Raw genomic sequence first — 13,862 nt, forward strand, 5'->3', positions numbered from 1 at the left:
ACCTTTCTCTCTGTCTGTCTCTCTCTCTCACTGTCCACTCTGCATGTCAAAAAAAAAAAAAAAAAAAAAAAAGATGAATTCTGGCACATGAAAGTCTTGAAACCCATAGTTCGTGTTCTCTCTCTCTCTCTCTCTCTCTCTCTCAGATTCATTTATTTATTTGAAAGGCAGAGCGACAGAAAGAGAGGGGAAAATCTTCCACCTGCTGGTTCACTCCCCAAATGGCCACAACAGTCAGGGCTGGGCCAGGCTGAAGCCAGGAGCCAGGAGCTTCTGCAGGTCTCCCACGTGGTGCAGGGGCCCAAGCACTTGGCCGTCTTCTACTGCTTTCCCTGGTGCATTAGCAGGGAGCCGGATCAGAAGTGGAATAGCTGGGAGTGAGACCAGCGCCCATGTGGGACACCAGGGTCGCAGGCCGCAGCACTGGCCCTGTCCCCTCATTATTTCCAATTCTTTTTTACAACAGCAAATCTGTTGGTGCTCATAAAATGCCCATCACGGTGCCTGGCTCCAGACATCGGCTGCAGGGGAAGAAACAACAAGACAGGAAAACATTCTCTCTTGAGCAGAGGAACGGCCGCACCCCCCCGACCAGACCCTTGTTCCTCTGCTTGGGGAAAGATACGGAGGAAGAACCGTGACCTCCGACTCGCGTCTGCTTGTTCAGGCTTCATAACGAAAATATTAATCTGAAACAAACCAGGACGCCCACCTGGTTCTAGGGGCAGACAGGGCTGCGTCAGAATCTTTCCAGTCGCCAGCAGGGGGCAGCATCTCCCGCGCCAGGCAGGACCTTCAGCGTGCACTGCAAGCAGCGCCCAGAATAAACCAGACTCCCACCTGACCGGCCCGGCTCCACCCCCTTAGGTCCTGCGAAGAATGTCTGTTTACTGCATGTGCGCCTACGGTTTGGCAAAATACAAACGTCTGTTCATCTCGCGTGTACTCATAACCACCCGAATTTCGAAACCACAACACACACTGTGTGAACGTAAGTCTAAAGCGAAACACACAGGAAAACACACTCTAACGTGACACCTGGAGCTGACATCATCATCTGTCCCAACGAAGCAAAAACCGTAAAGGCGTCTTTAAAAATAAAGCTCGTCAGAAACATTTAACACGCAAATCGGGCAGGGAAAAGCGTGGGACTTAATCACAAGGAATTAGCAGTATCACTGCCACTATAAAGTAAGCCTTGACCCGGTGCTTCTAAAACCGCACCTCTGCCTGGCCGGCTCCCTTTCTGCTTCCTGTGGCCCCACCCGCCCCTGCACCGAGAGAGCTCGGCTTCACCCACACGGTCCTCCCCAGCCCTCCGCACGGCAGAACGTTCCGGAGAGACCAGGAGCCGTTCTGGTGCCAGCTGGGGAGCCGCAAGTCATCCTGCCACGGCAGGCTGGGGCTGGCTGAGCCAGGATCCACAGCCCAGCATCTCCCAGCCGTCGCAGACCCGGCCGGTAAATAGGGCCTCCGGCAGGACGGGGCCACCTGATGCTCTCGAAGCTCACCGTCCCGCAAGGCCTCCCTGCCTGCCAGTCCCAAGGCCTGCTCACGTGACCATCGGTAACAGAGCCCTTAGACAAAATGCGTCTCCCAGACCCCGATGTTCTCAGAAGCCACTGCGCCTCAACACTGCCCCACGCAGGGGCTCGTCCCCAAACCACAGAGTCCCTGTAGCAAAATCAGCTGTCGGGGCCACCGGCGTGGTGCATCCCACAGGGGTGCTGATGCGCGTCCCCTCTGCTCTGCTTCACCCAGCTCCTTGCTAAGGAGCCTAGTAGGGCAGTGGAACAGGGCCCAGGTGCACAGGCCCCAACCACGCATGGGAGAGACCAAGGCGGCCCTGGCTCCTGGCTTCGGTCTGGTCACTGTGGCTGTTTAGAGTGAACCAGCAGATGGAAGCACACTCGCTCACTCGCTCTCTCTGTATCTCCACCTCTCAAATACGTACATAAATAAGCCATGTGTAGCTTCCGGGCCAGGCTCAGCCTCCCTGACACCCCGGCGTGTCCGGCACCAGCGTTTTGCGCCTCCTGGGCCTCCTGGCCCATGAGTGTGCGTCACTGGCTTCAACACCCAGCCTCAGGGAGACCACGCTCCCCGTCAACCCACCAGTCTCGGAACAAAGACAGAGGTCCCCTAAAGGCCACTGAGAGCTGCCCTGGGGGAGGGACTCTGCCTGATTGCTGTTTATAAGAAAAACACAAACACCAGTTTAAAAGATTCAGATTTTTAAAAAAGTCACCGCTGAGTAAACACCGGGGACCACGGTGCCGGGAGAGAAGAGAAGAGACACTTCCTGACCTCTCTCTCCAGACGCCCGCACGGGGCCCGGGGCTGCCCTGCCTGAGCCCGCCTTCCCCCTACTGCCACAGTAGAGATGTTAAAGTGACGGCCACCTCCTCCCCTCACCTGCCCCCTGGAATGACGGGAAGACATTCCTGCAGGCATGGCGCGTGCTCCTGTTCTCCACAAGGACCGCGGTTCTGCAGGACCGAGAACCCAGGGACGAGGCCTGGCCCCAGGCAGCCCTGCAGGGGCCCCAGGTCCCAGAACCACAGGGGAGGCTGGGAAGGAGCAGGCGGAACCCCCGCAGGGACGCAGCCCAGGTCAGTGAAGCCAGCCCAGGTCAGTGAACCCGAGTCTGTCGCATCAGGGAAACACACAGCAGAAACCCCAAGGGCTGCTGAGTGTGGGGCCAGGTAAGATTCCAGAACAGCAAGGAAACAAGGCCCCGGGGCCCCTCCTCCACGGGGCAGAGCCTCTCAGGGTCTAGGGGACGGCCAGCAGGAGGCACAGCCAGGCACGTAGAGCCAAGCGGTGTCACTGGGTCACAGCGTTCACACCATGTCCCTCCCCACCCCAGCCAGAAAATCACCGCTGGTGTCACCCCACGAACCTACGGAAACTCGGCCATCGCCCCCACAGGGATCAGAGTCCCAGGGGATGCGGCGCCCCTTCCTAAGAGCCCGCTGCCGCTGGGCCCAAGCCGACCATGTTTGGTCCAGCTTTTACTCTGCAGAGAGGTTAAGCATCAGAGGCCAGACATGACCGAGCGTGTCCCCGGCTCTCGGCAGCAAGGGCTGGGAGGTGTGGGGGAGGGGTGGGGCAGTGGGGAAGCCAGGGGGTGCAGGTTCACAGTGGCGAGCGAGAAGGGAGCCCGGTCTCCCTCTGCTCTGTGATGTCCGCCACAATGAATTCTGAGAACTGCCTTCCCCATAACAACTTCCGCTGAACAATGGGGGACGAATCCTTTGATGCGAATGAGCCGTCCAACACCTACCAGGGAATGACTTCCCCGCAGCCCCCAGGAAGCTGTGGAGGCAGGAGGTGGGGGCCGGGGAGCAGCCGGCCCTGGGGGCTCTGAGCTGAGCCACCTGCCGGAGGCCTCGGCACGTTCAGTCCACAAACACCCCCACCCAAGCCTTGAGCGCCCGCTTTAGTCAAACAGGGTGTCTGTGCCATAAAGGAAGCCGTGTGTGTGGTCCTGCAGAGAGCACCAAGCACACGGCGAGACCCCGGAGACCCCGGGCCACCCGATGCCAAGCCAGCTCCCACGCGACGCGGCAGAGGCACAACTCTGAGCAGGCTGTCCTCACCGACGGCTTGCACGCTGCGGCCATCAGCTCCACCCTCGTCGCCCGTCGGGAACCCTGTCCTGCTCCCCCACCCAGAATGCTCTGCGCCTAATCAGGAGACGGCAGGTGTCTGCTCAGCTGACCCCTGATTCCAGGCCGGGCGTCCAGCCAACAGTGGGGACGCCCACGACCCAAGGTGGACTGCGTGGATGCGACCCCCAGCTCTGGCTCCCGATTCCAGCTCCCTATTAACGCGCACCCTGGAAGAACACACTGGCAGCTCAAGTCCCTGGTCCCTGCCACCCACAGGGGAGACCTGGACTCAGATCCTGGACCGGCCAACCTGGCGAGCCCCGGTCACTGCGGGCATTTGGGGAGTGACCAGCGGATGGCAGTACGCTCTCACTCTCGCTGTCTGTCAAGTAAGTTTCCTAAAACACTTTTAAGCGACTCTATCAGCATCAGGTTTAGACGTGGAGGACACAATCCCCTACAGACGGGTCAGAAACTGCTCCGATTCAGCCCACCAGCTCAGCCGCTCCAGCGAGGGCCGAACGAGCAGCGCCACCCCGAGGGGCAGCTGGGCAGGGTCAGCGTCTCGGCCTCCACAGCTCTGGAAGCCGCACCCTGGTCACTCTGCACCGTGGTCTGGCACGCGCCACACGCACTCCACTAACAGGCCACATGTGCCACGGAGGGCCGCACCCGACACATGACCACCAGACACATCCCTCCTCCCTGTCCCTGTCCCCTGCCAGGGACGGGAGTCTGAGTCACCTGGTCTGTGATGGGGCGAGTCGGCCACACTCCCAGTGCTCTGATGCAAGTGACAAAGCCGTCATCGGCACCCGGAGTCCTGCACAGCCTCGTGCCGACAGCACCGACCCCAAGGGCTGCACGGCCAGCGGGCAGGCAGCAGGGGGTCATCACCAAGAAGCCCCCACCTAGAAGGGCCTGCTGGGCTTCCTCGGTCACAGACTTGGCAGGGACACACAGATGACCACAGCCAGCTTCACGGCCTGGCCCTCACACGGACTCTCTCATCCGCCAGTCTCCTGCACGAGACTCGGGGGATTGATGGGTCATGACCTCTCCACCAGCCCCAATATCCCGCCTCCCGCCCTGTCCGATTCCACACCGGAGGGGTCCTGTCAGCTGACCCAGCCGTTCACGGCCACCTCCTGCCCCTTCCTGGACAGGCATGCAGAGTAAGGACAGGGGCTTCTCTCCCTCTCTTCCAGCTTGTGTGCCCTGAAGGCATCTGGGGACTCACTCAACTCCATGTATGTATGTGTGTGTGTCCATGTATACACACACGCGTGCACAGCTGGTAGCTTGATTCACCATTAGCCAAAAGCTGCCAAAAACCCTTGAACGGGCTGCATTTACCAGGAGGTACTTCCTCAGCCACCTCTTCCCCAACCCCATTTGCCCAGCTGACCAACAAGACTCCAAACAGCCCTCCGCTCAGGCCCCAGGCCCGTGTGAGGTCTGACCCTCTTCCAAGGCGCCCCGGGAGCGGCTACAATCCCACCGGCTGCCGCCGTACAGGGTGGTGTGCGCCAATCCATGCAGCAACCGTCTGCAGCAGGTCTCCATGACCTCACCAAGGTGACGAGATCGGCTTCATTTCCGCACAGAAGCACGGGCCAGCTCAGCAGCGGCAGCACCGGCGGCTGTTCCCGGCTGGTAGCGACACCTGCAAGGCACCTGTCGCTGTCCACCGCCACGTGTCTGGGGTGATTTAAGTAAAGCTGGACTCAAATTTCTGTGCCATCCTTCTGTTTTCCCTCCAACCCCCGGATGGAAAATCACTTCCCTCTTAAATCCAGCTGAGGATCTAACAGTCAGAATGAATGTCGAGGGGGCGGTGCTGTGGCACAGCAGGTAAAGCCGCCACCTGTGATGCCAGCATCCCATATGGGTGCTGGTTCATGTCCTGGCTTCCCCACTTCCCATCCAGCTCCCCGCTAATGGCCCGAGAAAGCACCAGAGGACGGCCCAGTCTTGGGCCCCTGCGACCCACGAGGCAGACCTGGAAGAAGCTCTTGGCTCCTGACTTCCGCCTGGCCCAGCCCTGGCTGATGCAGCCATCGGGAAGTGAAAACAGCAGATGGAAGACCACTCTGTCTCTCCCCCTCTCTCCATAACTCAGTCTTTCAAATAAATACATAAATTTTTTTTAAGTGGATGCAGAAGTAAAAGAGAAGCCGGCATGGTGCAGTGTATTAGGCCGCCGCCTATGACACCAACATCCCCTGTGAGCACCAGTTCAAGTCTCAGCTGCTCCACTTCCAATCCAGCTCCCTGCTAAGGCACCTGGGAAAGCAGCAGCAGATGGCCCAAGTTCTTGGGCCCCTGCACCAACGTGGGAGACCTGGATGGAGTTCCTGGTTCCTGGCTTCAGCCCAATCTAGCCGTGACCATTTGGGGGAGTGAACCAGGAGATGGAAGCTCGCTCTCGCTCGCTCTCTCTCTCTCTCTCTCTCTCTCTGGAACCCTGCCTTTCAAATAAATAAAATAAGTCTTAAAAAACAAAAGTAAAAAAAACTCCCACGCCACAAGGAATGCATGCACCTTGCGGTAGACGCAACAGCCCCTCAATGACATCCCTGTCCGACTCCCGGAACCTGTGGACACGTGACTTCATGTGGTGAAGGTGTTCTGCACACGCGACTAAGCTGCAGATCAGGAGATGGGAGGCTGGGATAATTCTGGATTACACAGGTGGGTTCAGTGTTGTCACAAGGGTTCCTCCTTGTAAGAGGGAGTTGGGAGGGCCAGGATCACTGAGGAAGGATCAGAGTGACACAGAGCCGTGAGCCAGGGGACACAGGCCACTCCTGGACAGCAGGCAAGGGACGGACCCTGCTCCAGAGCCTCCAGGAGCCGCAACAGCTCTGCCCTTGGCCCCTGAGATCCACCCTGAACTTCCAACCTCCAGAATGCTAAGATAATAAATTTGCACGGTTTTAAGCTGCTCGGTCTGTGGTGACTGGTTATGGCAGAATTAGGAAACCAAGGGAGAGAGAGAGAAACTCAGAAATTTAAAAATAAAAAGAGGCACAAGAAATCCATGCTGCCACACGACCAGAAAGGTGGCTTCATGAACGCAGAGGGAGCACACATGGAAAAATAACATTGAAAGGTAAGTTTATCTTGGTACAAAAGAAATAAGCCAAAAATAGATAAGCAACCCATGCATGGGAGTGGTCTTCCAGAAAACGCACACAATAAAAAAACTGTGTGTGCCTAGGATTTTTTTTTTTTTGCGTCAAAATATACTTTTCAATTCCATTCCCCATGAAATTTATAAAAGACCCTCAGGGAAGAAGCCCTGGACTTGGGGGTGGGCGTGGCCTAGAAGGAGTCCAATAAAAGAGGTCACGGCTTGGGCACAATGCGGCTGGTAACCACCAGAGTGACACGGGCCTCAGGGTGTCCACAGAGAAAGGCAGAGACCAAAGGGCAGCGGGGTGGGGGTGCTGTCGGGGACGCTGGGGGCTCTGAGGGCTTAACAAAGCACCACGACCCAGGGGGCTGGAAGATGGGGTCTGGGCTCTCGCGCCCTGGAGCTCCGAAGTGCACGCTCCAGGTGTCCGTGGGCCCGGAGCTCCCTGCCTCGTCTCTTCCTGGCTGGCACTCCTGGCTCCAAGCTGTGCCCCAGGGTCACGTGGCCCTTCCCTGTGTGTCCCTGTCCACACACCCCCTTCTTAGAAGCCCAGCCGTCTGTGGGTAGGCTCACCCTAACCCATACAACCTCGTCTTAACTAGCTCAAAGGCCTCGTCTGCAGACGGTCACAGCCACGGGTTCCGGCACGAGAGCCGCAGCCTTGGGGCGGGCGCTGTGCTGTAGTGGGTGAAAGCTGCCACCTGCAGGGCCGGCATCCCATATGGGCACTGGTTTGAGTCCCGGCCACTCCACTTCCAATCCAGCTCTCTGCTATGGCCTGGGAAAGCAGCGGAAGATGGCCCAAGTCCTTGGGCCCCTGCACCCACGTGGGAGACCAGGAAGAAGCTACAGGCTCCTGGCTTTGGATTGGCTCAGCTCCAGCCGTTGCAGCCAATTGGGGAGTGAACCATTGAATGGAAGACCTCCCTCCCTCCCTCCCTCTCTCTCTCTCTCTCTCTCTCTGCCTCTCCTTTTCTCTGTGTATAGCTCTAACTTTCAAATAAATTAATAAATCTTAAAAAAAAAAAAAAAGCTGCAGGCTTTCTTTTGCGGGGGGAACCAATCCACCCCGCAGCAGTGTCCACGCTGCTCGTCCAGGATCAGAGAATCCCTGAACGCAGGCTGAGGTCACAGCTCACTCGCTCCGCTGACCCCTGGTTCTGAGCACAGGCCTGGACAACCCCATTTCTTCAGGGACCGTCACACCGAGCGGCTTGTCCAGAGGCGGGGGTGGCCTGACTCAGTGGCGGCACAGAAGCCTTGTGCTTTCTCCTCCGTGACCAGGCTCTCGATCTGGACAGAGCCAGGCGGAAAACTGGATGGTGAACACCAGACCACCGAGACCGACAAAGAGGCGCAGAGGGGCTCAGCCAAGCGTGTGGGGCAGCTGATGCCACGTCCATCCTTCCACACAGCAGAGTCAGACCCTGCCCGGCACAGCTGTCAGACGAACACCAGCCTGAAACCACCTCGGGCAAGACAGAGAGGGCCGGGGCACCGCACCTGTGGGCCAGCCTCGGGACAGACAGCTGGGATCCCAGCCGGAGTGGCCACTGGACCTCAGTCCGCTCGGTTTCATGCTGGGGTCTTGGGTGTGGCCTTTCACCAGCATGGATCGAGGACAAATGCAGGCCATCTGGACAGCGCACAGGTGGGCCTGTGACGGCCAGTTAACAAGGGAACCGTTTCAGCTGCAACCCACGGGATCGCCCAACTCAGGCAGAATGGAAATCCACTTTACACGGCTCCTCCCCATCCCAGAAGCACAGGCCACCAAACACGCGGCCTCACTCATGCCAGAGCTGCCATGGTCACTGGGTGCTGGTGACAGGGTCAGACCAGAGGGGGCAACCACCAGGCCAGGAAGTGGAGCGGCTGACGCAGCCGGGTCCTGCTGCCCGGGACGGGAGCCCCTCGGCCCAGTGCTCCAGCGGCTCAGCCCTCCTCCCGACGCTACCCGTGGGTCCTCCCCAAAGGATTCCACTCTCCTGAGAACTCTGAAATCTGCGTCCCTTCCGTCTCAAAGCTGCCAACTGAAACCTGACCACAGAACCAGGCACGTGACCAACCCCGTGACCTGAGCTCAGAGGGCTCTGCCAGGGCGAGGAGCCGCTGTGGCGGCTAAGGACACACCCCGTGCGGCCTGCACAGCGAAAGTCAGACACGGAGCTGCCACGCGACCCAGCTGAGCGCCGACACACTCAAAACTAAAAGGGAAAACACGCTCAGGACAGCACCGCGCCCTGGGGCCCGCGAGTGCCTGTGCTCAGTGCCCAGGGGTCACAGCATGGGCATGGGGCAGGCGTCTGCAGCGTCCGTTAAGACGCCACCTGGGACGCCCACACCCCCTAAGCTCCGCCCACAACCCCAGCTTCCTGCGGACACACACCCTGGGAGGCTCAGGCAAGCAGCTGAGGCCCTGCCACCTTCATGGGAGAACCAGCCTGAGTCCAGGACCAGGCTCCTGGCTCACCTGGCCCAGCCACAGCTGTCGCAGGTCTCTGGGGAGTGAACCAGCAGACGAGAGACTGCTCGCTCTCTCGTGCTCTGCCTTTCAAATAACTGCTTTTTCTCAAAAATTGCAATCTAATAAAAAATATATTGAAACAATCCAAATGTCCACCAACCAACCACTAAACTGTGGAGGATCTGTGCCGTGGGTGACCAGCGGTAACACGGAGTGACGCACTTTCACAGCCACACTGTGCGTGGATCTCCAACACCACGCTAAGCGACAGAACCAGACACAGGCGGCCACTTAGGATCACAAGCCCCCATGCACAGCACGCCCCGAGGCGGCGAGTCCTCGGGGACAGAGCGGGAAGCGCTGGCTGCCAGGGCTGGGGGCTGGGGAAGTGATGGGTGGCGGGGAGGGCGCTGCCCGTCAGGCCAAGCCTGTGGTTCAGGAAATGGACGCACCAAGTACCAGTGGAGTGTGAAAACCACCCATCTCACGTCACGTGACCTCTCCTCTAAGCTTTTTTTTTTTTTTTTTTTTTTTAAATATCAACAACAGGCCAGCGCCGCGGCTCACTAGGCTAATCCTCTGCCTTGCGGCGCCGGCACACTGGGTTCTAGTCCCGGTCGGGGCGCCGGATTCTGTCCCGGTTGCCCCTCTTCCAGGCCAGCTCTCTGCTGTGGCCAGGGAGTGCAGTGGAGGATGGCCCAAGTGCTTGGGCCCTGCACCCCATGGGAGACCAGGAGAAGCACCTGGCTCCTGCCATCGGATCAGCGCAGTGCGCCGGCCGCAGCGCGCAGGCCGCGGCGGCCATTGGAGAGTGAACCAATGGCAAAAGGAAGACCTTTCTCTCTGTCTCTCTCTCTCACTGTCCACTCTGCCTGTCCAAAAAAAAAAAAAAAAAAAATCAACCACAGAACGGTGACCTCACCCCCTGGGATCCCAACCTACGACAGCAGGGCCAGCGAAGACCCACCAAGCCACAAGGAAAACGGCTGTAGCTGGCAGCCGGGCAGAGCCAGCACAGGGCGGCCAGCTCGCTGGGAGGGCCTGGCCTGCAGGGGATGGCGGGCGGCTTCAGGCTGGTGGCCCGAGCGCCCCAGGGCTCCCCGGGGCTCCCCGTCCTGTGGGAGCCGCGCACACCAGTGCTCCTCGGATGGGGACAGGGTTCCAGGCAACAAGCCTCAGCCTATCAGAGGCAAAGAAACGGCAGCGCGTCAACTGTATTTCTATGCTTACTTGTAAGACGATCGGCAGGTGCAGAAGACGGGTCACAGGTGTAATTCTCACCCTAAACACTGAGGAAGCTTCCGGGCAAAGGCGGGGCCTGCTGCACCTGCGGGTGCTGACCCGGCCTCTTCAGGGAGTGGCCCAACGGCAGCCCGGGGGCTTCCTGGCCGGCAGCACAGCAGACAAGTAGCTGACTCTGACTCAGCTGTGGCACAGCAGACAACATAAACCGTGCCGCCCTCGCCATCTTGAAGTTCACATTATGTACACTCCCACTGTGCGCTCACCGTAGCCTTCAGAGGTCTTAACCGAACCCACTGACTGCTCCCTAACCCCTGGGGTAGGAAGGAGAGCAGGTGGTACCGTTCTGGACCGCAGGACGGACAGCAGGGGCCCGTTCCTCGTGTCTGCCATGCGGGAGCCAGAAGACCGACACCGTGTGACCCGTTCCACCTCTGGCAGTGGCAGGTATGTGGCCATGAGCCCCGGCTCCCACGCCGGCGCACCAAAATCTTGGCTGGGGCTGACGCTTGGCCTCACAGGGAGGACGCTGGTTGAGACGCCGCGGCCCTCATCACAGCGCCCAAGGCCAGTTTCTGGCTCCAGCTGCTGATTCAGCTTCCTGCTAACACAGACGCTGGGAGGTAGCGATGCTGGCTCAAGTAACCGGAGTCGTCGTGCCAGCGACACGAGAGACCGGGATTGAGCTTCCGGCTGCTGCTTCAGCCTGGCCAGCTCCCAGCGTTGCAGGCATCTGGGGGAAAAGCCAGTGGACAGGAGCACTGGGTGTGCGTGTGCGTGTGCATGTGTCTTTCTGCCTCTCAAACGAATAAAAATTAAGGGAAAAACACAGTCGCAGCCGGCTGTGACCTTGACGTTTGTACCAAGCAACGGCACGCGAGTGAGCGCCTGGACTGAGGCTCTCATCACGCCATCCAGACGACAGTCACCTGCTTCTCGGGAGGGCCAGTCCGGCTGCAGCGCCCAGGACAAGCAGGTGCCTGGGAGGCGTCAGGTGCAGACCAGGCCTCCAAGCAAACACCGCTCCCTCCTCCCTCTGTGCCAGGAGCCTCCGGCAGCCTCCCTGCTGTTTTCCCCACGGGCACAAAGGCAATCTATCAGGTCCCTGCCGCAGACATGGGCCTTTTGTGTGGCACTGAAAGAGGGATTAAATTTCAGGAATAGCAAACCTACTCTCGCTCCTGGAGGGGCCGGGGGCCCTGGCCGGCCGGGCTGAATGCACTTTTTGTTTTCTGGCTCCGTTAGCGAGCGGCCGAGGGGGTGACGACAGCCGCTCTGTGCTGGGTGCCAGGTCACAATGCTCCCAGTGACTGGCCAGGCGAAGACGGCCAGGGAGGGGGGCAGCAGATGACCTGCCCGCCCATCGGCCAGGCCAGCACAGGCTCTCGGCCACCACCGAGCCCAGAAAGCAGCCAAAGGACCTCCGAACCCACCCCGGGCTCACACCAAGCAGGTGCCGGGTGAGGGGCAGTGGGTCATCTGGCACAGCCCTGGGCAGAGGTTAGGTGTGAATCCTAATTCCAAGCCTGTGTGTCCAGTGCACTGGCCACCAGCCACAAGGGGGCTACTGAGCCAGGGCAGGTCCTCCCTGGGACCCACTGCAAGTGACCTCCACACACAGGAATCCAGAGACTCGGTGCCCAGAGGGACAGGCACATGGCCACTAAAGAACTGAATTCAAATCTGCCTCTTTCCACCCTTTGCACAGCACATGGCCCACGGGGCCTGCATCTGACTGCCAGGGACAGAGGCACCAGGGGACCGGAGGACATCAACCCTTCCCCCAGGGCTGATGCAGAGGCCGAGCCTGGCATTCCGGATGTGGGCAGGGAAGGGAAGGAACAGGGCTCCCCAGAGGGAGGCTGCACTGCAGTGCAGCCCGGCCCATCCCACGGGGCACCCAGGAGCCCAGGCGACCATCAGAGTTGTCCCAGGATGGTCCAGACAGCTCCACCTCCACGCCCTTCACACCCAGGCAGGGTCCGTCCCTGGGGAGGGCCCGGAAGGCCGGGAGCTGGAGCCAAGAGCCCCTCACAAGGGCCCTCTGGATTCCCACCTGTCAGAAGCTGTCCTGGAGCCCGCCCACGACGGCCTCCAAGGCCCTGGGCCTTTGGTGCCCAGTATGACCGCAGAGGAACAGTGCTCTCAATGGTACAACCACCACAGGTCTTAAAACCAGACAGGAAGTGAACGCATCCAAGTCAAGCAGCAAGCATACATCCTCCAAGCACGGGCTCTCTCCATACCCAGAAAGTTCTGAGCTTGCCACACTTCTTGAACCACAGCACGGGTCACGGGGCACTCGGAGCCCCCTGCTAAATGCTGCATGCACACACCTGCACCGCCCCAGCTGACCACCCTGGGAAGACAACGCACAGCATGGGGTCGGCGGTGGGGGGGTGGGGGGGACCCCACCTGTGCCAGTGGGGAAGGGGGCCCAGGGTCACACGCGTGGCCCACGACAGCGGCTTTCCCAGGCTGGGCAGTGCCCGCCCAGGGCTGGAGTCCCCCCGGGAGCCGTATCCTGTCCACATCGTCCTCTCTTGTGAACCCAGAGAGGCAGACGCTGTATCTGCTGGAGCAGGTGCCTCACTGGAGACCAGCTTGGTCCCTTCACAGGAAGAAAGCTGACACCAGAACACAAGCAATGCTGGGCGACTCTGCATTAGAAAAGAAACGGCCAGAGCCCCTGCTGTCATCTTAAAGGCACAAATCTCCAGGGTCCCTCCCCAGGAGGCGGCCCTTCCTCCCAGGCCACTGAGCTCAGGCAGCCAGCGTCAAACACTGCTCCCCAGACCAGGGAAGCAACGCGAGGCGGGCGGACACTTTCCACGGCAGCTTAGAAACAGGTGACCCCGGTGGACACCATTCACACATCCCCTTGATGGTTCCCACCACGTCCGAACACCCACCTGCACTGGCACCCAATCTCGTTCAACCAAGTCCAAGTGCTTTTAAATCCTGAGCTTCAGACCTAAGCAGTAGCACTCACAGATGCACAGTGTCCTGCTGCTGCTCACTAAAATACAAACAACTGACAAACAGTCAGTGACACCAGTGCAGGAGCCGGTGACGTCCAGGGACAACAAACCCAGCTACCCAACCTTTCTCCAAGCTACCTGTCTCCAGCTCCTCCCCAGCTTTCATTCCACACAAAGAACTCAGGAAATATTCCTGCTGGTCCTTCTGACACCACTCCTCCCCCCACCCCCCCCAAAAAGCCAAGAGGCCTCCTGGCTAAGCACGAGGCACTCAGCAGCAGGGGCCCTTCCAAAGCTCCATGGGAAAATGGAACGAACAGATAAGTTTATTCTGGTGGAAAAAAATAAAAAATAAAAAAAAAATAAAACCTGAAATCCACCCATAGATTTCCACAGTACACATTTTCCATGAACTTTTT

General features: G+C 59.3%; 1 protein-coding gene across 6 annotated transcripts in view; it reads right to left on the reverse strand.

Annotated features, from left to right (window-relative positions):
- The window catches only part of AGAP1 (ArfGAP with GTPase domain, ankyrin repeat and PH domain 1), a 527,130-nt gene that overhangs the window by 433,509 nt on the left and 79,759 nt on the right, over positions 1–13,862 (reverse strand). The gene's annotated exons all lie outside the window — the stretch shown is intronic.

Source organism: Oryctolagus cuniculus, chromosome 3, assembly GCF_964237555.1.
Source record: "Oryctolagus cuniculus chromosome 3, mOryCun1.1, whole genome shotgun sequence".
In the NCBI taxonomy this organism is placed as follows: Eukaryota; Metazoa; Chordata; class Mammalia; order Lagomorpha; family Leporidae; genus Oryctolagus; species Oryctolagus cuniculus.